This window comes from Paramormyrops kingsleyae, chromosome 4 (assembly GCF_048594095.1).
Source record: "Paramormyrops kingsleyae isolate MSU_618 chromosome 4, PKINGS_0.4, whole genome shotgun sequence".
Classification (NCBI taxonomy): Eukaryota; Metazoa; Chordata; class Actinopteri; order Osteoglossiformes; family Mormyridae; genus Paramormyrops; species Paramormyrops kingsleyae.
In genome coordinates this window covers 17,730,477-17,753,830 of record NC_132800.1, presented here as the reverse complement: position 1 = coordinate 17,753,830, position 23,354 = coordinate 17,730,477, and the positions used below count along the sequence as shown (strand labels likewise).

Genomic DNA, 23,354 nt, shown 5'->3' with positions numbered 1-23,354 from the left:
AATTATCAATCCTGTCAGATAGGGATGAAATAGTGATATTTTATTCATCTCCCTGGTAAAATAGTGCTGTCGCCTCTCTGATCTTGCTCTCTCTGACACACACATACAGGTCAGAGCACAGGGTTGGCCAGCATCCAGCCCCCTGAAGCTGGGGGGGTAAGGGCCTTGCTCAAGGGCCCAAAACGAGCATCACTCTGCCAGCCAGGTATTTAAACCACTGACCATCTGACCACAGGCAGAGTCTCCAAACCCACTGAACCACACAGCACACCAAGAATATTATAAAAATATACATATCCTGCAGTATACGGAATCAAAAAGAATTTCTGGTTGGTCTATATAAATACACTCTAATTGTTCTGATAAAATATAAAAGCAGTATCATGAATAACATCTGAACATCTCTAGCAACAGACGTATGCAAGATCACTTACAGAGCTGTCCTAGATTTCATGATCACAGGCAGCAGTCTCTGAAGACCTTCATCTGATCTGATGTATTTCTTCAGATCAAACACATCCAGTTCCTTATCTGACATCAGTAACAGAAAGGCCAGAGCTGACCACTGTGCAGGTGAGAGGTCTGCTGCTGAAAGACTTCCTGAACTCAGGTATCTTTGTACTTCCTCTATTAGAGAATTGTCACCCACTTCATTCAGACAGTGGAACAGGTTGATGGTCCTTTCTGGAGATAAATTCTCCTGTATTTTCTCCTTGATGTACTGGGCAGTTTCTTTAATGTTTTGTGAGCTGGTTCTTTTCTGTTCCAGTAGCCTTTGTAACAGACTCTGACTGGAATCTGTTGAGAGGCCAAAGAGGAAGCGGAGGTAGAGGTCCAAGTGTCCATTCTTGCTCTTTAATGCTTCATCCACTGCAGTCGTCAGCAGGTCAGCTGATGAATTTGACAGAAACTTGTATAAAGCAGCGAGATACTCCTGAATGCTCAGATGCACAAAGCAGTACACCTTCTCCTGGTACAACCCATACTCCTCTTTAAAGACTTCTGTACACACTCCAGAGTAAACTGAAGCCTCTGTGACATCAATGCCATTCTCTGTCAGATCTTGCTTATAAAATATGAGATTGCCTTTCTCAAGGTTATGAAAAGCCAGTTTACCAAGTTTTAAAAGGAATTCCTTGCCAGATTCAATGCATTTAAGCTTGGATCCACCGTTTTCCATATACTTGTGATTTTTTATACTTGCCTGAAAGATCAGGAAGTGTGTGTACATTTCAGTCAGAGTCTTTGGAATATATCCACTGTCCATCTCACTAAAAAGCCTTTCAAGAACAGTGGCTGAAATCCAGCAGAACACAGGTATGTGGCACATGATGAAGAGGCTCCTTGATGATTTCACATGTGTGATAATCCTGCTAGTCAGGCTCTGATCACTAAATCTCTTCCTGAAATACTCCTCCTTCTGGGCATCATTAAACCCCCGTATCTCTGTCACCTGGTGGACACACTCAGGAGGTATCTGATTGGCTGCTGCTGGCCGGGAGGTTATCCAGAGAAGAGCGGATGGAAGCAGATTCCCCTTAATGAGGTTAGTCAACAGCACATCCAGTGACGTTTTCTTTGTTACATCAAACCAGCCCTCATTGTTCTGAAAATCTAGAGGAAGGCGACACTCATCCAGACCATCAAAAATCAACAAAACTTTGTACCTGTACAGCTCAAAGGATTCAAGCAATTTCAATTCTGGGACAAAGTGGTGAAGCAGATCAATCAGACTGTATTCATCCTTAATCAAATTCAGGTCCCGGAACGGAAGAGCAAATATGAAGTGAATGTCCTGGTTTGCTTTTCCTTCTGCCCAGTCAAGAATAACTTTCTGCACAGAGACTGTTTTCCCGATACCTGCGACACCTTTTGTGAGTACAGTTCTGATAGGTGTCACACGCCCATGTAAGGGTTTAAATATATCATTGCACTTGACTGTAGTATCTTCTGTTTGCCTTTTCTTGGATGCTGTTTCAATCTGTCTCACTTCATGTTCATCATTGACTCCTCCAGCTCCCCCTTCAGTTATGTAGAGTTCTGTGTAAATCTCTTTGAGAAGTGTTGGCTGTCCTTCCTTAGCTTTCCCTTCAAATACACACTCAAATTTCTTCTTCAGGTTACATTTGATTCTGCACTGACACTGCGACAGAAGATGCCCTGAAGTTAAATGAGAGAAAAATGTTTTTCAAAAAACATTTTTATTTACTTATATAAGTTAAATTAAATAAAATTACATTAAATGATAAACTTGTTATGAAGCGTGGTCGGCGGACGGGCAGAAAGGCAATGGGAGCCGGTCAGACGGGCAAACGGGGTTTAATGGGATAGACAGGGCTGACGATCACAGGCAGGGTAACACCACACTACACACGTCAATGACAAATCTGGGGTACATTGACTGAGACACGGACTAAATACACCGGACAGGCTAAACATAACAGGCAACAGGTGAGCACCATCGGGGATTCAGACGAGGTAATGAGGGGGGCGTGGCACACACGAGGATCATACGGAGCTGGGCGTAACAAAACTGAAATTTAATATAGTTTTTTTCATTAACTATTTCTCTTTAGCAAATCAAACACACACTGAATGAGGTACAGCTCTTACTCTTCTCCAGCATGTCAGCGAGATCATTTTGCTCCATGGTCCTCAGGATGTACAGTGTGATCTTCAGAGCTCCCTCTCTACCACAGGTCTTCTGCATCTGACCATCACTGTCCAGGTCATTGTCCTCCTCCAGCTGAGGCTCAGAGCATTCTGGGTCATTCTGTTCCAGGTACCTTTTGAATTTCATCAGCTCATCCTTCAGAAACATTTGAGCTTTTTCATCCAGTAACTGAAATGAACAGTTATAGTTTAATTATTATCATTCTTGGCATCATATCTTTTTATAACTTCATTTGTGAATTATGCTGCATTCCATTTGAATCTGCAACTTGGAAATTCTGAGTTCCTTCATACATTTCAACTCGAACGCCCCTGAAGTTGTAATTCTGATTTGTGAAGTTGGAGAAATCTACACAACCCTGACCTCAGAATTTAAAATGGCTGCGCCCTTTATCAATAGAAGTTAAAGCTATAGTTTTATAGTGATTTTCAGCAGTTAAGTCTTATTTGTGGCTCATTACATTGGTCGGTGACACAGTACTGTCCAACTGCTATTGTCGATTCAGTGTTGTTATGCACAAAATACATTTTGTGTTGTGTGGTATTCCTAACAATGATTAACAATTAACCTGGCTTGTTTCAGACAGCAGATATTCTTGCATGTGCGGGTGTGACATCATTCTTATCTCCGACTTCCGACCTCCGAGGTAAATGGAACGCAGCATTAGTTGTAAATATCTTCTCTTTGACAGGACGAACTACTTATTGTACATCTGTAGAAGATGTATGTCAATTTAGGTCAAATTTAAGAAAATATACTTCAGTAATAAATGCAGACCTTGAAGATGGATGAAAAGTCTCCTTCATGTGGGTGTGAATTACATCTTTTCACTCGGTCCCTGTGAGAAAAACACAAATATCCATCCATTAATCCATCCATCCTCCAGCCACTTATCCCGGTTTGGGGGTGGGGCAGGGTGGGGGGGTCTATTTCAGACAGCAGAAGGCCTAGGATACAGGTTCACCCTGGGGGGGGATTCTAGTCCATCACAGGACACAGACACACAGAGGCTGTCATATGTCATGGGGAATTTAGAAAGTAGCCTAAACACGTGTTTTTGGACGGCAGGAGGAAACCCATGTGATAGAGGGAGAGCGTGCAGCTGCAGACAGACAGGGGCCTCAGCCTCCAACACTGGGGGTGTGAAGCCACAGCGCTGCCCTCTGTGCCGCCGCTAAAATAGGCATTTTATGGAGAGACAAAGGTCCTGCACTGACACTGACTACCACTGCTGCTGCTGGGGGGAATAATAACCTACATTTGTATTTAAATAGATGTAACTGCCATCCACATTCTGAGCTTATTTCATTAGGGCGGCTTCCTGACATCAGCTTGCTTATGACAGTATAAGAGAAGCAGTGACATCTAGTGGCAGCACAGAGAGACAGCAGGTAGCAGCCAGGTGGGACGGTTTGGCTTGTACTGTAGCTCCCAGTTACTCAGTAACAAGTTACTTCTTGTAAAGTGATTAATATGATTTCAAACAGATTTCAACTTAATTACCATAACTATCCAGGGGCAGAATTTAGGGGCCCCCAGTTGATCTCCACTTTTTTTTTTTTGCTAAAAAAAAAAACCAAACCATTTATATAACAGTTTTGGTTGAAATGTATAACAATATACAAATACTCAAGTTTGTCTGATCAATCCACCGGCACGATACCCTCCTCCCCCCGATCGACAAATTTTATGGACAGTTCTCCTGTTTCTCTTTTTCCTGCAAAAAATATCTCGCTTAACCCCAAAGGGATTTGTTCTGTCCCTTGTTTCCAGGGTTAACACTAGACTGCCTGTAATACTCAGGGGCTTCCTGTCTCTTGCTGGGCTGCACCTCGGGTTCCCAGCAGACTCAGGCTCTGGTGTGACCTCTGGCAGCTCCGTAGGATCTGGCTCAGTCACTGGCTCCCATGGTGTGGTGGGTGTGGGTCCTGACATTCCATCCTAGGTAAGTCACTCGCTCCTGGGTGTCAGGTCTGGTATGTCGGAGGTCAGCATGGTCATTGCAGCCTCTCGAGGCAGTAATTGCTCGACATGCCTGTGCCGTATCAAGTTGTTGCTGGTCTGCACACGGTGAGAAAAAGGCCCTGTCTTTCTTAGAATCTCTTTTTAGTGTAGTTTCATGCCAGGACAGGGTCTCTGGTGGAGAACTGACTGTCTTTGGATCACTTGACATGTTATTAACTTGTCCTTGCTGGCTGTCATGCACAGTTCCTTCTGTAGATGTAAGCCTCAGCAGATAAAGACGTGTCCAGACTTCTCATTTGATCAAGAGATACGCTGGGGATGTGCCTGTGGTTGCATGTGGACTGTTATAATGTTTCAGAAGGAAAGCGTCAATGCAATGCAACAAAACAGTATCAAAACAACCCTGTCATCGCTCAGTACAAAGTTACCTGGTTAGAAGGATTGCATGCTGTAATTCAAAATTAGTTACAGACAACTATAAACAACCTGCAAGAATTTTTGCTTCCCAAATCAGAGCTTGCTACCAGCATTTCAGTTACATCTGCTCTTAGCTTGAATAACCATGCAAGCTTCAGGACCAGTGCCTTCAAACCAAGTTTGCGGTTACAGTGGGCAGTTCAGACAGTAATGTTACACCTTCCCTGCCCACTTCAGACCAGCGAAGTGCAGGTCCCTCCCACCTTTGATAGCAAGTGAGTTCGTTCATGGTTTGGTAATTATCTTTAATGCTTTTTCTCTATAAGGAGCATCCTTCTAATATATTACCGTTCATGATACATGTTCTGCTCTTACGTTCTTATATACCAGTTCATAAATTTGAGTTCCAAAGGAGTATGTGTGTTTTCACTAACGTCAGTTACATCACTTGCGTGTCACTTCCAAATGCTACCAGGCGTGTCAGGAAAACATCCACGACGTTGGCTGTCATATTCCACCATTCGCGGGAGTGAACAGCAGCAAAAATCCTGTTCTAGTCGCCAGTGAGTGTTTGCATCCAGCTCACTGCATGTCCATATTTCACCTAAACCAGTGTTTCTCAGCACAGTCCTGCTCCCATCCAGCTCCCAACACACCTGTACCAGGTACAGTATTCATTGTTCTTGATTGGTTGTGTGCTGGGAGGGAGCAAAACTGTGGACTTTCCGAAGGTCCCAGAGGAATGTGTTGAGAAACGTGGATCTAAATCCTTTGTGTGAAAAATGGTTTAATATCATGGGTCAGTTTTGTCAATTTGACACACTTAGCATAGGCTATGCTGACCATCGATTATTTGGTGGAGAGACATCTGGTAAAACAACACAGTCTGATAGGCAGGCTGTTTGACTGAAAGTCTGAGTGCTATAAACAGTGTTTTAATGTAAATTTACCTTTGATCTGTAGGAAAACGTCCCTTCCTGAAGCTGAATGGTTCCAGCATTGACTGGTCACTCTTCATGGAAACACAGCTGGGTACAGGTGAGCCTGCTCTCTCCATCAGGACACTGTGGACAGTCAGAAGAATAATCCTCATTATTTAAACATAGTCCATATAATTCACATTAAATCTTCAGTTGTTTAGCCTTCTGCTCTGCCTTCATGTACTGTCACATGCTGTGAAGCTCTTGGTGCAAACATACTTGTTTACAATTAGCTTTAATGTGAAATAAAGTGTCTAATCTAAAATTATGATTCCAATATGAAACATTTAGTATAATTCCTTCACTACACTTGACTTGGCTGTTGTTGCATTTTCTCGTCTATTGATTAATTTGTTAATAAGCTGCTCAAAAAAATTAAAGGAACACTTTGAAAACACATCAGAGCTCAATGGGGAAAAAATCATATTGGATATTTATACTGATATGGACTGAGTAATGTGTTAGGAATGAAAGGATGCCACATCGTTTGATGGAAATGAAAATTATCAACCTACAGAGAGCTGAATTCAAAGACACCCCAAAACTCAAAGTGAAAAAAATGCGGCAGGCTAGTCCATTTTGCCGAAATTTCATTGCAGCAACTCGAAATCGTACTCAGTAGTTTTTATGGCCCCCACGTGCTTGTAGGCATGCCTGACAATGTTGGGGCTGCTCCTAATGCGAGGACAGATGGTGTCCTGGGGGATCTCCTCCCAGGTCTGGAGGGCATCACTGAGCACCTGAACAGTCTGAGGTACAACCTGGCATCGTCAAATGGTCCGAAACATAATGTCCCAGAGGGGTTCTATTGGATTTACGTCAGGCAAGCGTGGGGGCCAGTCAATGGTATCAATTCCTTCATCCTCCAGGAACTGGCTGCATACTCTCACCGCATGAGGCTGGTCATTGTCGTGCACCAGGAGGAACCCAGGACCCACTGCACCAGCGTAGGGTCTGACAGTGGGTCCAAGGATTTCATCCTGATACCTAATGGCAGTCAAGGTGGCGTTGTTTAGCCTGTAAAGGTCTGTGCGTCCCTCCATGGATATGCCACCCCAGACCATCACTGACCCACCACCAAACCGGTCATGCTGAACAATGTTACAGGCAGCATGATGTTCTCCGCAGCTTCTCCAGACCCTTTCACGTCTGTCACATGTGCTCAGGGTGAACTTGCTCTCATCTGTGAAAATGCCAGTCGAGCTCCACGGTGCCGGGCAGTGAGCACAGGGCCCACTAGAGGACGTCGGGCCCTCAGGCCACCCTCATGAAGTCTGTTTCTGATTTTTTGGTCATTCACATTCACACCAGTGGCCTGCTGGAGGTCATTTTGTAGGGCTCTGGCAGTGCTCATCCTGTTCCTCCTTGCACAAAGGAACAGATACCGGTCCTGCTGATGGGTTAAGGAGCTTCTACAGCCCTGTCCAGCTCTGCTAGAGTAACTGCCTGTCTCCTGGAATCTCCTCCATGCCCTTGAGACTGGGCTGGGAGACACAGTAAACCTTCTGGAAATGGCACATATCGATGCATCATCCTGGAGGAGTTGGACTACCTGTGCAACCTCTGTAGGGTCCAGGTATCACCTCACGCTACCAGTATATCAATTAATTTGTTTGTTTGCGCTCTACTTCACTATTTGTTACCATTTTTGATAGGATGGATGATCTGTTTGTTGCCTCTATTACAAATGACTGTGGAAGAAAAATGAGGAGAATGAAGATGCTGAGGTCTGTTTATTAATCTACACGCATTAACATGTTCCACACTGAGCCAGTCATAGCTAGGAACCCTTTCTGCTTTTATATTATGGCCTGACTATAGACCCAAAGAGACATGCAGCTAGTGGGCTGTAACAATCATTTTACCATAAATCACCATGTTCTTCACAACACGACCCTGACAGTGTTCCTGTCTTTTTTGGTATTACTCCTATGATCACTAGCTGGTATTTATCATTGATTAGACTTTAAAATACCCAATTCCATGTTTTTTCTTTTCCTTTATTGATTTTCTTTCGAAGGCCTGGTACTTGACATACCTCCCCAAAAATACATATATATGTATATACACACACCTTAATACCCATACATACTTAATATTTTAATTCGAGAATCATGTCTAGTAAGTATATATTATTGATCAGGGGGGGACCTACAGTTTTCCTTATCAAAAGTGTATACACCAATGTTAAAATGCTGGGTTTTTGTGATGCTAAAACATTAGATCACGATAAATTGTTTCAAAACTATTACCCACCTTTAATGTAACCTATAATTTGTACAATTCAATTGAAAAACAAACAAATCTGTCAGTGGGAAAATATAGAAAATACAGAACATAAAATAGGCTGGTTGTATAAGTGTGCACACCCAATATTCAATATTCAATATTTTGTTGAAGCACCTTTTGATTTAATCACAGCATTCAGTCTTTTTGTGTAGGAGTCTATCAGCATGTCACATCTTGACATGGCAGTATTTGCCCACTGTTCCTAGCAAAACTGTTCCAAATCTGTCAGATTGTGGGGGCACCTCTTGTGCAGAGCCCTCTTCAGGTCACCCCATAGATTGTCAGTTGGATTTAGGTCTGGACTCTGGCTGGGCCATTCCAAAGCTATAATTTTCTTATGGTGAAACCATTCTTTTGTTAATTTGGATATATGCTTGGGGTCATTGTCGTGCTGAAAAGTGAAACTCCTCTTCGTCTTCAGCTTTATAGCAGACGCATAGCTTTTGTGTGCTGTTGTGCCTTTTGGCTGAGAGTCTGAGTGTTTTAAACAGTGTTTGTTTAAATGCATATTTACCTTTGATCTGATGGAAAAGGTCCCTTGCTGAAGTTGTCTGGTCGGATCATTGACCTGTCACTCTTCATGGAAACACAGCTGGGTACAGGTGAGCCTGCTCTCTCCATCAGGACACTGTGGACAGTGAGAGGAAAAATCCTCATTACATAAATATAATCCATGTACTGTGGACAGGATCACATTAAATCTTCAGCTGTTTAGCCTTCAGCTCTGCCTTCCTGTACTTTGATATGCTGTGAAGCTCTTGATGCAAACGTGCTTGTTTACAGTTGGTTTTGATGTGAAATAACCTGTCTGATCTAAAATTAAGATCTCAATATGTAAGGTTTAGTATGATTGTTACTTCCATTGCTAGATTTGCCTGTTGTTACTTTTAATTGGGGTTCCCCACAATAAGTTTCACAGAGTTCCCAATAATAAATTTTATAGACTGACTACCAGAATGCCACCGAAACCCGATAACATTTTCTGAATGGCGGGTGGGATGCGGAGACAAAAATATATAAACTTTATTTTACAACATTCAGAAAATCATCTCCCGTCCCGAAGATGTGGTGAAAAACTGTAGCATCAGCGCTAGGTGGCAGCAGAGGACGGCGTCTACAGAATACAATTAAAAGTAGATTTTTGAAGGAAATTAAATGTAATAAATTCTTTCTTTCGTGAATGTTGGAAAGTTTTTTTTAAATGACCGTTCGTAAAGCAGTACAAACACACATTTTCTGTCTTACCTCTGAGTTCTCTTTGTTTTACATTCCACAGGGGGGGTCATTTCAGAAGCAGCTCCCCCCATTTTTGCATCGATCCAGACCAGATGACTTCTGCTGGGGCCTCTATGAACACGAAGGGTAAATAGTAACATATATGCATAATGTCTATCGTAGCTAATAAGAAGCATCGTTAGGGCGGTGAAACCGGTGCGGCCAATATGTAGGTGTGTGTGTAAATTAGTGTGTTACACATGCATCTTTCATGATTAGTTGTATTTGTTAACTAAAACCTTACCTTGCAGTACAAAGCGTTTTTATATTATTCCACAATCGTATTCGTGTTTCTTGACAAAATGGGGATTCCAGCGTTAAAATACTTTCACTTCCATTCACAGACAGGAAATTATCAACCTCGCATCAAACGCGAAAGCGGTCTGCAGAAATGGACCCGCATTCAGCTGCACGCACAGCCGGATTTAGGCAGATCCCACCCGCTGCTCTGCCAACTAATTACTCAACTTCATCCCGCGCCATCTGAATCTGCCAGTGACGTTTATCTCATTCGTCCCGTCAGATATTCTTCTGCAGAGCATTTGTAGTCGCCTGTGAAAATGGAGGGGGAATGTTACCTTATTCTTATCAAAGCTCCTTCTTGTTAAACTGTATCTTTTGTTTCTGTAGTTTGCTGTAATGTTGTGTTGAATACGGATCTTTGCTAGTATTGGTTTAGTTAACTCTTAGCTAGCTAACATTACTGTTGGCTAAGGAGCTCATAAGGACAGTACAGTGGAACCCCGTATCCAGTTCAATTCAATTTATTTTTATATAGTGAATTTCATAACAGAGTTGTCCCAAAGCGCTTTACATGGATGTGTTGTGATACATTAAACAACATTAGAGAGAGTAATACAGAATGGGGAAAAGGAAGGAAAGAAATTAAATAAAGAAAGCCAGATGACAATGGAGGAGAGGAACCAATAACTCCCAAGTAAGGAGAAAACATACCTCTGGGGGTCCAAGGTCAACTGGCTGCCAAACCCCCCTGGGCACTAACATTACTGAGAACAGAAAGAGTGGACATGCCTGCTAAAGGCCAGGTGTACAGTAAGGTGTAATTAAGTATCAAGACAAAGTCTCTGTCAATAAGTCCATTATCCATGTTAGCCTGTGTAGGGTGGCACTGAAGGCTGTACCCAGGATGGCAGTTTGTAGGTCCCAGCTCAGATGGTGCCCACCCCGGGAGATTTAAAGACTGAGACTGAACCGTCATCCCAAACATAGGCTGGTAAACCATTCCACAATATAGGGGCCCTGTAGCAGAAGGCTTTACTGCCCACTCTGACTTTATTTATATGTGGACAGAGAAGGAAACCTGCATTGTGATCTGAGTGGACAATGTGGCTTGTAAACTTGAAGTAATTCTGTCAGGTAGGCAGGAGCTAGACCTTTAAGTGCCTTATATGTAAGTAGAAGAACTTTGAAGTCAGCTCTAAACCTAATGGGAAGCCAATGTAGGGAACTAAGAACAGGGGTTATGTGTTTGAACTTCCTGCTCCTGGTGACAATTCGAGCTGCTGCATTCTGAATACACTGCAAGGTATTTAATGTGCAGTGTGTGCTCCCAGATAACAGAGCATCATAGTCTAACCTACTGTATACAAAGGCATGTATCAGTTTCTCTGGGTCTTGAATAGTAAGAAATGCAGTTTAGTGATGTGGCGTAGCTGTAGGAAGCATGCCTTCGATACTGTATCCACATGTGATTTGAATGAGAGGCTTGTATCTAAGATGACACCTAGGTAATGGGCTGAGCTGCTGAGGGAAAAGTTTAGCCCTTTGGAATGGAGTGTGGAGATTATAAAATTCCTATCTGCAGACCTGCCTCCAAACAACAGAACCTTAGTTTTCTGAGCATTTACTAATAAGTTTTCCGCCATTTAGGTCTTGACTTCATTAAAGCAATTAGCTAAGGTGACATTAGGTGTGGTATCGTTATGCATAACCGAAATGTATATTTGGGTGTCGTCGGCATAGGAGTGATAGTTAACATTGTATTTTCTCATTATGTTTCCTAATGGCAGCATGTAGAGAGAAAACAATAAAGGACCAAGCACTGACCCCTGTGGTACCCCATATTTGACTGGTGATGGAGTACAAGTATCTGACACTTTAACATATTGATAATGATTAGTGAAATACGATTTAAACCACTTCAAAACCATTCCACACAACCCATGTTACGATCCAGTCTAGGGTTGGACCGCAACAAAGTGAAAGGGAAGGAGGGATTGGGGAGGACAGGACAACTAGGGCTAGGAGAAGGGAACACGGGACACAGAGGGAGTCTTTTTTTATAGTTTTTTTTTATAGTTTTTCCACAAACACAGTACAAACACTAGGTGTAACGAACGTCAGGAGTGACAGAGGCCAAAGAAACAAACAAAAGCACATCTACCGAGTAACCCAAGCTGAGCTATCTAAGTGAACACAAAGAAAAATGGTGAAACGAAACAACAATGCCTAAATCTATCTCCCTGACCAAACAAACAATAATCCCCACGTTAACGAATAAACCAAAAAGGCAGACACTCCCTACACACCTAGTGAAACACGAAACACCAAGCCGAGGCAAAGGTATCAAAAGGGAAAACCGAGAGGCGAAGTCGAAACACAGGCGAAAGTCCAAAACCAATCAAGCAATCAGAAACCAAGGCGAAAGTACAAATAAGGACGAGGCGAGAATCGAAAGTCAAGGGCAAAACAGTCATACACAATCAATCAATAAAGCAAAGGCGAACAAAGAGCGAGCTAGCAGGCGAGAAGCAAGTAGCGGGGCCACGAAGGGACGAAGCGGCGAACTCTTCAGCCGGTGAACCGGAAACAGCTCCGAGGGCAAGGGAGGCGGGGTCAAGTCCTGAGGGCGGAGTCGAGGGGGCGGGCGACCAATCGGCGAGTGGGCAGGACGTCCGAAGGACCTGCAGGCATCCTCCTAAACTTACGGCACGTAACACTTACGGCACGTACCCGAAACTTACGGCACAAATTCCTTACGGCACGTAACCCGAACTTACGGCACGTAACACCCCCCCCACACAAGCGTGAACCCACACGGGTCACCAAAATACACAGATCCCAAACAAAAAACAACAAAAACCACAAAATAAACATAAGAAAACAAACAGAACGGAATTTCAGGGGAGGTAACAGAGTTATTAGGATCCGGGGTCACAGACTCAACCTTCGAAGGTTTATCCAACACTGGCACTGACATGAACGTGTCCTCGAGGTCAATGTCGGCAAGCTGGCGCCGCTGTGCACGAGTAAGCACACACGCAGGAAACACCGTCGGGTGTTCCACCGCTACATCATTTTCACATAGCACAGGGTCCAGAACGACGTCGGGTAGAGGAACGATTCTCTTCCCCGCTATGTCATTCCCAAGAATAAACGTAATGCCTGGGACAGGTAACTGGGGCTGGACAGCTACTCGCACGTATCCCGAGAAATCGGGAGTACACAAATAAACGGTGTGCAGGGGAACTCCAGCCACACACAAATCAATTCCCTGCACTAACACATCCGTACCACAGTACGTATTGACAGACAGGGGAATAACCCCTTCCACCAAGAAGGACTGAGCGGCTCCCGTATCCCGCAGGATAGTCACAGGGTGCCGAGCATCAGTCACACTGAGCGAAACCGAACCAGTAAATACAAATGGTTCGAAAGCAGCGTCAATACGAGAGGACGAGGGCGAAGAACTGTCGGGGCAGGCAGCAACATTCACTTTTCTAGCTGCTGTACGAGCTTCCTTGCGCTTTAATGCAGGGCACACAGATATAATATGGCCCACCTCGTGGCAGTAAAAGCACTTGCGTTTCTCCACGGGTGGTGGAGACGCTTGCGAAGGGGAGGTTACAATCGGACGAGTTTTACGAGGCAAAGGAATCGGAGCAAACACAGTTTTGTGGGTCAAAACGAACTCGTCAGCGAGGGTGGCAGCTTCAGTTAGCGAAGTAACCTTTTGCTCATTCAAGTACACTACCACTCGATCAGGAACACAGTTCTTAAATTCTTCTAATAGGACCAGTTCCTTAAGCTGGTCGAAGGTAAACACACCACTAGCGCCGCACCACTTATCAAATAAGACGGCTTTCTCGCGTGCGAACTCCACGTATGTTTGGCTGGCGGATTTGGGAAGATTTCGAAAGTTCTGCCGATAAGCTTCCGGCACTAACTCATAAGCGCGAAGCACAGTAGCCTGCACAATGTCGTAATCAAGGCTCTGCTCTAACGCAAGAGCCGAACAAACCTCCTGCGCCTTACCCACAAGCTTACATTGCAGTAACAGTGACCAAAGGTGTTTGGGCCAGTTCAATGTCATAGCAATGCGCTCGAAAATGGAAAAGTAGGCGTCTACCTCATTTTCCCGAAACACAGGAACAAGACCGATGTGTCTGCTCACATCAAAGCTCGATCTACCAATTTCCGGGGAGACAGGCGAGCTCAAGGGAGACCGGGGACGGGGTCTAGGAGCGTCTTGGGCGTCAGCCTGGTCTCGGGCGGAGTGAGCTGCGGGTGGAGGCGTACCTGGTGTGGGTGCTTTACGCGGAAGAGGCATCGGTTTTTGGTCGCCCATGCTCATCCGACGTAACTCCAGCTCCTTCTCAGCCTCCATCTCCATAGCCCGGACACGGAGTAGCTGAGCCTGGTACTCCTGTCTCTTAATCTCAAGCTCGAGCTCCCGTAACTTAATTGTCAGCAGTAGGTCCTCCCTGGTTGAGCGGGGATCTCCAAGATCCATGCGGTGTCCACTCCCTGGATCGTCGCTGCTGGCCTCCGCTACAGCAGACATCCGAACCGGGGTGGCAGCAACACTAGGGGATCCACCCAACTCAGGCAGTATACCTTGCTGAACCAATTCATCGAGCAGAAATTTCTTAACAACCCGCTTGGAAGCCTCAGCGGGAACCAAAATGTTAAAGAAGTCTGCTATCTGTAGCAGATCATCCTTGCGGCACACATCAAATTGTTCGAGTGTGGGGTAAAGGGTGAACGCAACAAGGTCGAATTGGGCCATCACGATTACTGCAAATATCACAACACCCCCCCACACAAAAAAAATCCGCCAGACAAGCACGAAAAGGAAAGAAGGAAAGGACGAGCCCCCAATTTTGTTACGATCCAGTCTAGGGTTGGACCGCAACAAAGTGAAAGGGAAGGAGGGATTGGGGAGGACAGGACAACTAGGGCTAGGAGAAGGGAACACGGGACACAGAGGGAGTCTTTTTTTATAGTTTTTTTTTATAGTTTTTCCACAAACACAGTACAAACACTAGGTGTAACGAACGTCAGGAGTGACAGAGGCCAAAGAAACAAACAAAAGCACATCTACCGAGTAACCCAAGCTGAGCTAAGTGAACACAAAGAAAAATGGTGAAACGAAACAACAATGCCTAAATCTATCTCCCTGACCAAACAAACAATAATCCCCACGTTAACGAATAAGCCAAAAAGGCAGACACTCCCTACACACCTAGTGAAACACGAAACACCAAGCCGAGGCAAAGGTATCAAAAGGGAAAACCGAGAGGCGAAGTCGAAACACAGGCGAAAGTCCAAAACCAATCAAGCAATCAGAAACCAAGGCGAAAGTACAAATAAGGACGAGGCAAGAATCGAAAGTCAAGGGCAAAACAGTCATACACAATCAATCAATAAAGCAAAGGCGAACAAAGAGCGAGCTAGCAGGCGAGAAGCAAGTAGCGGGGCCACGAAGGGACGAAGCGGCGAACTCTTCAGCCGGTGAACCGGAAACAGCTCCGAGGGCAAGGGAGGCGGGGTCAGGTCCTGAGGGCGGAGTCGAGGGGGCGGGCGACCAATCGGCGAGTGGGCAGGACGTCCGAAGGACCTGCAGGCATCCTCCTAAACTTACGGCACGTAACACTTACGGCACGTACCCGAAACTTATGGCACAAATTCCTTACGGCACGTAACCCGAACTTACGGCACGTAACACCCAACGTCAAAGTTAAGTCTTTGCAATAGGATAGAATTATCAACCGTGTCAAAAGCAGCACTAAGGTCCAGAAGCATTAGCACAGTCATGCTGTCAGCATCGGTTGTCATTGTTATGTCATTTATGACTTTAGTTAAGGCAGTTTAAGTGCTGTGTCCCAGGGGGAAGCCCGACTGGAAACTATCCAGTATGTTGTGTCTCTCTAAGTATGAGTGAAGTTGAGCAGCAACTATCTTCTGCAGAACTTTTTACAAAAAATAGTATGTTACAGATAGGTCTATAATTGCTGAGCTCCTGTGGATGCAAACTTGGCTTCTTCAGCAGTGGGCTGATTACTGCTACTTTAAGTTGGTCAGGAACATCAACTGATAACAGGGGTGCATTCATTATGCAGTTATAGGTCTTGCCAAAGCTACCAGGGATTCTTTAAGAAGCTTAGTGGGGATTGGGTTCAGTGGACAAGGGGTTGGTTTGATCTTAATTATAATAGTTTTTAGCTCTTGTTTATTAATTAATTCAAAAACATTGAGGGTGTGTTCACATTCTGCTCTCATTGAAGTTAATTGTGAGCCATTTGAACATGTTTGAAGTCTAATGCTTTTAATTTTATTAAGAAGTTCATAAAATGTGTGTTACTGAAATTACTCAGGTTCAGCCTTATTAGGGGCAGCGTGTGGCTCAGTGGGCTAAGCCTGTGTGCTTGTAATCACAAGGTCGTCCTTGAGCAAGGGCATTAACCTCCAGCTCCCTGGGTGCCATTATGGATGGCAGCCCTTCGCAGACAGCTTGCTTACAAAGAGCAAGTTGTGGGAGGCGTAAAGACAATTTCCCCACAGGGTGATGATTATTATTTGTTAGATGATCAATTGTTTTAAAAAGGTATCAAGGGTTATTTCTATTGCTATCAATAAAGTTAGAATAGCAGGCTGGACGTGTCCTACAAAGGGTTTGCTTGTATTGTAGCAGACTGTCAGACCAGCCAACTTGAACACTTCTAAGCTGGTTGGAGAAGGATTTATTCAATGGACAGACAGATACATGATGAACATAAACTCCATGAGTAATAATCAAGTCTAGTGTATGATTGTGAACAGGCGTTGGTCTTGTTACGTGTTGGAGACATTCAATAGAGTCCAGGAGGGACAGGAAACTATGGCTGAAGGCATCAGTCTCTATGTCCACATGTATATTGAAGTATTATAATATTCTCTAAGTTAATAACTAAGTCAGAGACACAGGCAGGCAGCCAATGACGGGTAAGATGCTGGAGGACTGATACTGTGGGTGTAAGGGACAAGGACATGAGGTGGGTGGTGCTGGAGCTGGGACAGAGGACAGGCAGCCAATGACAGGTAAGATCCTGGAGGGCTGACACTGCAGGCGTAATGGTGCGTTCGTTTTTCTCTCGGAACTCGGAAATTCCGAGTTGAGTGACATCACGTCCGACAATCTCCCGTTCGAGCTACCACATCTCGGAACAAACATGGCTGCCTCCACGAGCACGTTGCTGTGTGTTGTTGCTTTATATTTTAGCAGATTTGGAGTTTTCCAAATGGAGAAATGGAGATTTTTCCGAGACACAAACAAGAAACACGAACTAGTCAAACCACATTAAAAGCTATATAAAATATTTTAGTACATTCATAGCGATATTATTTTGTCGAACGGCAAACAAACTACAAACAAACCAAGTCGGCATGTTGAAATTACATCACAGGGGCAACTCAAACAACAAAATCTTGTCTGACTTAAGCGTCATAAAAGAGGCGTGTTTCCGACGGGAAGTGACGTTTTTCGTGACGTTTCATGACGTTTTCATCCGAGTTCCGACTTGGAGAGAAATAATCGAACGCACCATAAGCAACAAGGACGTGAGGTGGATGTGACGGCTGCTGTGCATGCACTTTGTGTGCTCTCTCTCTCTATAATGTTGGCCCATATTGATAGGATAGCATCTTGCAGTTGATGGAGATTTGTGGGATGCACATCCAGGGCACGAAGCTCCCGTTCCACCACATCCCAAAGATGCTCTATTGGGTTGAGATCTGGTGACTGTGGGGGCCATTTTAGTACAGTGAACTCATTGTCATGTTCAAGAAACCAATTTGAAATGATTCGAGCTTTGTGACATGGTGCATTATCCTTCTGGAAGTAGCCATCAGAGGATGGGTACATGGTGGTCATAAAGGGATGAACATGGTCAGAAACAATGCTCAGGTAGGCATACCTACTATAAGATGGTAATGGCAGATTTTTGGGACATTTTGAAATGAAAGAGCAGGGGCCTGTAAAAATAGCTGAAAAAAAAGAAGCATTTAAGGTGGACCGGAAAAATCCGAATAAGTAGCTGCGAATAAGTAGCCAACTTCAGCCTCATATGCATTACGTTCCAGACCCATCAGAGATAGGTGAAAATCCGCAATATAGCAACACCATATAAATACACTTTTTTTTTTTATAGTTTAAGCCTTAAAATACTCCTCCCACATGTAAACTTATTAAAATACACTTTGTAAACACGTATGATATGTGGATGTTGGGCTAAGGATCGAGTGACATAAAATATCAGAATTTCTGATATCATTCGAATGTTTCTAGTAATGCATTGTGTTGGTCTTAAATTTTACTCATAATGGTCTTAAAAGGTCTTAAAAAGGTCTTAAATTTAACTTACTGAAACGTGCAAGAACCCTGAAGCAGGTAGGTCAGGGACAAGTGCGTCCAGTTGAGGAAAAAGTCAGAGCTATTGACTGTTTTCCCATACGACATACCCATTGTGAGTTGCGCCGTTTTTTAGGTATGGCTGGCTACTATCGAGCATTTTGTAGAAACTTCTCTAGTATTGCTTCTCCTCTTACCGATCTGCTTAGGGGTGATACACGATTTGTCTGGTCAGGTGAATGTCAAGCAGCTTTTGTGTAATTCTCCTGTCCTCGCTGCTCCCAATTTTGAAAAACCTTTTGTTTAGAGATAGATGCAAGTGCTACAGGTGCCTGGGCTGTTCTACCGCAGTGTGATGTTGATGGAATTGACCACCCAGCAGTGGCGGCTGGTGAAAAAAATTCTTGGTGGGGCTAACATACCAATAGATTTCACTTCCATTCAAATGAACAGTCAGAAAATGGCAACAATTTCACAATCATAATTTAATTTCCTTCTCAAAATGTTGTTAATTAATTTTCATTCAGTTAATTTATATTAGAGAAAAAAAGGCAGTCTATGTATATATGTATGTATATATAGTCCTGACTCAGCACCACAAAATTTAATACAATCAATGATCTTAGATAAAATATGGCGGTTTTTATCTACCTCTTCCTTGTGCTTTCTTACAGCAATGCAGTGCCCATCATCTAGCTGCGCCGCTATGCTAATCTATCCCAGCTGGAGCTGGGACAGAGGGCGGGCAGCCAATGACGCGTAAGATGCTGGAGGGCTGAAATCTCTGGGTGGGACAGGAATCCCTAGGAGGGACAGCTTATTGGGGGGGGGGGGTCAGCCTAAGACAGGCTCTGTCAGGGCTCCCAGTGACACCAGTCTGCCTCCTGGGCTTCAGTCCCCTCCCTGTCCCAAAGGGAGTATCGGAACCAAGTGTGGGTGTTGCGTTGAATTGTTTGTGGTATGAAAGATTGTGTTAATTGTTATCTAGGGTGTTCTTATTCTGGGACAAATGTATGATTGGATCATATGTGAGACTGTGCGTGTTGTTTAGATTAAATGTTTTATGTGGATGGAGCTGTGTTAATTGTTACCGCAGTCTGAAGTAGATGGTGCAGTCTGATCCTGGTGCAGAATCCAGAATATAATTTTAATCCATATTGGGTGTAAATTAATGTATCTGGGTGTCTTTGTGTAACCATTCAATAGATATTGGTAATATACATTTAGGATTAACCCCCTGAATTGTGTTCTTACAAGTTCTGTGTGCAGCGCTGCCGGTACTATTGAATAAGAGTGAAGCATGGGGAGCGAGTGGAGTAAATATCCTCCTCCCCCTGAAAAGGACCCTGCATATGATCCTGAGGGAACGACAGGATTCGAGAGGGAAATGAGAGGGTATGACAGAGGGGGACAGAGACCTCCACAGTGCAAGTTGTCCCCCAGGGAGGTAGTGGAGCAGGCTATGGGGCTTGGGCTGAAGAAAGCATGTAAATAATGGAATCATCAGACTGGCGGCCGGGGGCCAAAATGCAGCACTCTAAATAAAGAGGAGGTTGAGCAGTGTGAGCGAATACTTAATAAAAAGGGGGGCGGGAGTTGCTCTAGGGGGATGTACAAGCCGGAGTGTTTATATCAATGGAAGTCAGGGGCATCAGAGCGGGCTAGACGAGGGTTACAGACTCGGGTTGGGCAGATAAGAGAGAGCATTGCTTCAGAGCTAACAGTTAGTAATGTAGATGGGGGGTGATGCCCCTCCCACTCCGCAGACTGGGGAACAGGAAGAGAGAAAGAAAAAACCTGATCTAGATTCGTTGTATCCAGCTCTCCCTGCTGTGGCCCCCCCTCTGCCTCCATTAGTGTTTGGGGGCTGCTGCTACCGCTTTGGGTCCGACAGCTCCAGTCTTTCCGGCCCCTGCATTGGGCGGGAGCGTTCTGGACCCGATGTCTCCAGAGGACTGCGGCCCTTTTAAGGCCCTTCCCAAAGCGCCTCCACCTGCCGCATCGCCTGCTATCCAAGAGGGAAGGATGGAGCAACAGGCCTATCAATTCGACTCCAGAGCAAGGAGGAGAAGAAGTGGAGGGCAGAGAGGGGGAATTTCCCTAATCCTTGTGGTGGAGCTCGGCAGCTGGCGACTATGACAGCTGGGGACCCTGGAGAAATGAAGGATGTGGCTGAATCTCTGACAAATCCATGGAAGTGTGGAGGAGGACAGTTTTTTGCAGCGGTTGCTGAGACGGACAGTGTGTATTGTCCCAGCGCCTGGGAATTGGGCCAAGTTATGAGGAAGAGACTAGGGCCTGGATGGGCGACCTTTGGAATTCCGTGGAGCAACAGCAGATGACTTTCCTGGAGAATGCATTGGAGGCCCGGTTCCCAGTGGAAGTGGATTGGCCGAACAGCGCTCAGCAGTCGGCCAAGGAGGATGTGTATGAGTGTGAACTCCGACTCTAAGGCCCGATGGATCAACATTCTGACATACCTTATAAGCAGCGGGGGCAGATGACAGCCACACTGTAAGTGGATGGACTGAGGCCTGAGATTCGGGAGCCTTTGAAGCAAGCCCGCCCCACTTGGAGATTACAGAACTTGGATCATCTTCATATTTATGCCCAAAGTATTGAACGGGACTTGAAAGGAAAAGAAAAGAAGAAGAAGGGAAGAAAGGAACAGCAGGAACATCAGATGTTTTAGAAACAAGAAAAGGTCATTATGGCAGTTACTCAGCTGGCTCAGGGAGTTGCAAGAGGCCAGGGACAATCTATTGGCCCTCCCAGGCCTGGATCTGGATGAGGGGGAGGACGAGCCCCCCTCACTGGATTAAGTAAGGGATTGGGGTTTTGGATACGCAGCGACCCAAACCACCTGGCGACAGACCGTATAGGGGGGTAACCAGAATAGTAGGCCGGGCCCAGTGGTGTGTTACATCTGCAATCAGTCAGGACATATCAGCCCCCACTGTCCAGATGGGGGAGGAGGGGGGGTTGTTTTCCCTTCCCTAACAATTCCCAATGGGAATTAGCGGGGACAGACGGCGAGGAGGTCAGTTTGTCATCCTAACTCAATGCCCAGGATATGACCTGCTTGTGAAGGTGGAGGGAAGGGAAATCCCTTTTCTTTCAGATACTGGAGCTTCCAGATCAACTATAAGGGAGGAGGAGGTGTCGGGGGGGTCCCAACCACAGGAAACACTGTAAAGATAGTAGGAGCCTCAGGAATTCCTGGCTTCCTGGAAGAGACTGAACCTCTGGCTGTAGGGATGAACGTCGGCTCTGCTGTGGCTAAGATTGTTCATGGATTAGATCATGTGTTACAAACCCTGGTGTGACATGCACTGAGGTTTGCTGTTGCTGCCGCCCAGTTTTGTAATAAGTTTATGGTTTGCATGAAGTTCAGTGTGGGAAAGGCTGTTCCGACAAGGCCAGCGGTAACTCCCTGTCCTAATGGCCCTTTTGATCATCTGCAGATGGACATTACTGAGCTGACTCCCTGCAGTGGTTATTGTGGGTTTGTTTTCCTGATGGGTTGAGGCTTTCCTTAAATTACCCACAAGGGGCCTGGCTTTCTCACGCAAGTACTAGGAAAAATTGTATCATTGGCTCCAAATCAACTTAAAGTATTACTGTGCCTACACTGTAAAAAATTGCTTGTGAAATTTACAGAAAATTACTGGCGAAAAAGTTGGCAATAAAGAACTGTAAATTCATAGTCATATACAATGACCGATATCACTGTACATTACTGTGTCAGAAAAAAAGTAATTTACTGTTTAAAAAAATTAGTTTTACTGTTCTTTATTTACTGTACTTTACTGTAATTCTCATTTACAGCAATCCCGTGTAAAGTCATGTTTTACAGTTAAATACTGAAATCTGTATTTACATTAGCTTACTGTAATGTCATCAATTTCAGTAATTACCTGGCAACTGCAGTTGCCTATAAAGTACTATAAAATATTCTGTAAAAATACAGCAATTTAAAATTGCATGATCTCATGTGCATAACCTACAGAACAAAGAAGACATTATGCTTTTTAGTATTTTAATGTGAAATGTGCAGAACATCACAACAATGAAAATCCACACCAAGCCAGTAAACACTGGAAAATAAGAAACATTCCACTGTATTGCAAACAGCCTTAATGACAGCAATGAGGCAGATTCTCTTTCCTTTATATCTGACTCAGTATTCAGCCAAATGTTCTGACAGTAAATCACCGTTGAAATATTGTATCTGAACATGTCTAATATAAAAACTAAGCAAACATTATTGGTACATATAAATATCTGGTAAATATTGGTACATATCTCACTGTGTCATTTATGTAATGAATCAGCATGTGCTTCTTTCTTTGTTTTTCAGTTGAGTTTTTACCTTGCTCACACACTTCCTTAATTAGGCTGCTCGAAACGAAACTGCACCGGTATCTCGCAGTCGATCCTGCAGCTACTCCAGCTCCATTCTGGGTGTCTTTCTCACTCCAAGTGTAGCACAGCTGATCCCGGGTTTCGGCACCACTTTTTGTAGCACACTTGAATAAATTAATAGTCAGTGTGAAATTTGTCCATTCCTTTATTACCAAAGCTGCAATCACACACAAACAATGGGTTAGCAGTTAGCGTGGATGCTCGCCTGCAAACACTACTTCGGCTCCGTTCAGTCTGAGCCAAATGCTACGTGGCATCTGAGCGCTACTGTGCACCGACTGCCACCTAGTGGTGGAATTAAAGTATGTGAACTGCAGGTTACAGTGGCCAGTAGATTCCCTTCATTTAACAGTGTAGCCAAACATAACAAATAATTGAAAATATAAATAAAAATATTACAAGGGGAGGGGGCCTGAAATGCCCGTCACTCAGCCAGATCGCTAAAGCTGGGGGGAAGCGTATAGTGGCTTAATATCCTAAAACAAAACAAAAAAACTAAATATCTCTCACGCTTAGCTGGTCTTACGTAGGTTGACCTGGGATTTTAACACACTGCAGTGTATAGAGTTTCCTGAGAACGGTGCAGTAAACATAAAACACCCAGACTGTGGCAGTTCTTTGGGAGAAAACACCTTGTTAATGAGAGAGGTCAGAGGAGAATGGCCAGACTTGTTAAAGTTAACAGGAAGGTCACAAGTGA

General features: G+C 44.4%; 1 protein-coding gene and 3 long non-coding RNA genes across 5 annotated transcripts in view; 2 read left to right on the top strand and 2 right to left on the bottom strand.

The window, feature by feature from the left end:
- The window catches only part of LOC111844580 (NACHT, LRR and PYD domains-containing protein 3-like), a 137,809-nt gene that overhangs the window by 38,229 nt on the left and 76,226 nt on the right, over positions 1-23,354 (bottom strand). The gene's annotated exons all lie outside the window — the stretch shown is intronic.
- Positions 1-23,354, top strand: part of LOC140588944 (uncharacterized) — a 212,645-nt gene that overhangs the window by 114,665 nt on the left and 74,626 nt on the right. The window lies entirely within an intron of this gene.
- LOC140588931 (uncharacterized) lies at positions 8,840-18,956 on the bottom strand. 2 transcript variants are annotated; one of them, XR_011990156.1, is made up of 4 exons: positions 18,881-18,956; positions 9,845-10,152; positions 9,571-9,672; positions 8,840-8,953 (listed from the first exon to the last, which is right to left on the bottom strand). It is a non-coding gene; the product is annotated as an uncharacterized lncRNA (long non-coding RNA). The 2 variants fall into 2 exon arrangements; XR_011990155.1 differs by lacking the exon at positions 18,881-18,956 and having other exon boundaries at positions 9,845-12,630.
- On the top strand, positions 9,583-22,786 carry LOC140588948 (uncharacterized). The gene is made up of 2 exons (XR_011990177.1): positions 9,583-9,687; positions 18,904-22,786. It is a non-coding gene; the product is annotated as an uncharacterized lncRNA (long non-coding RNA).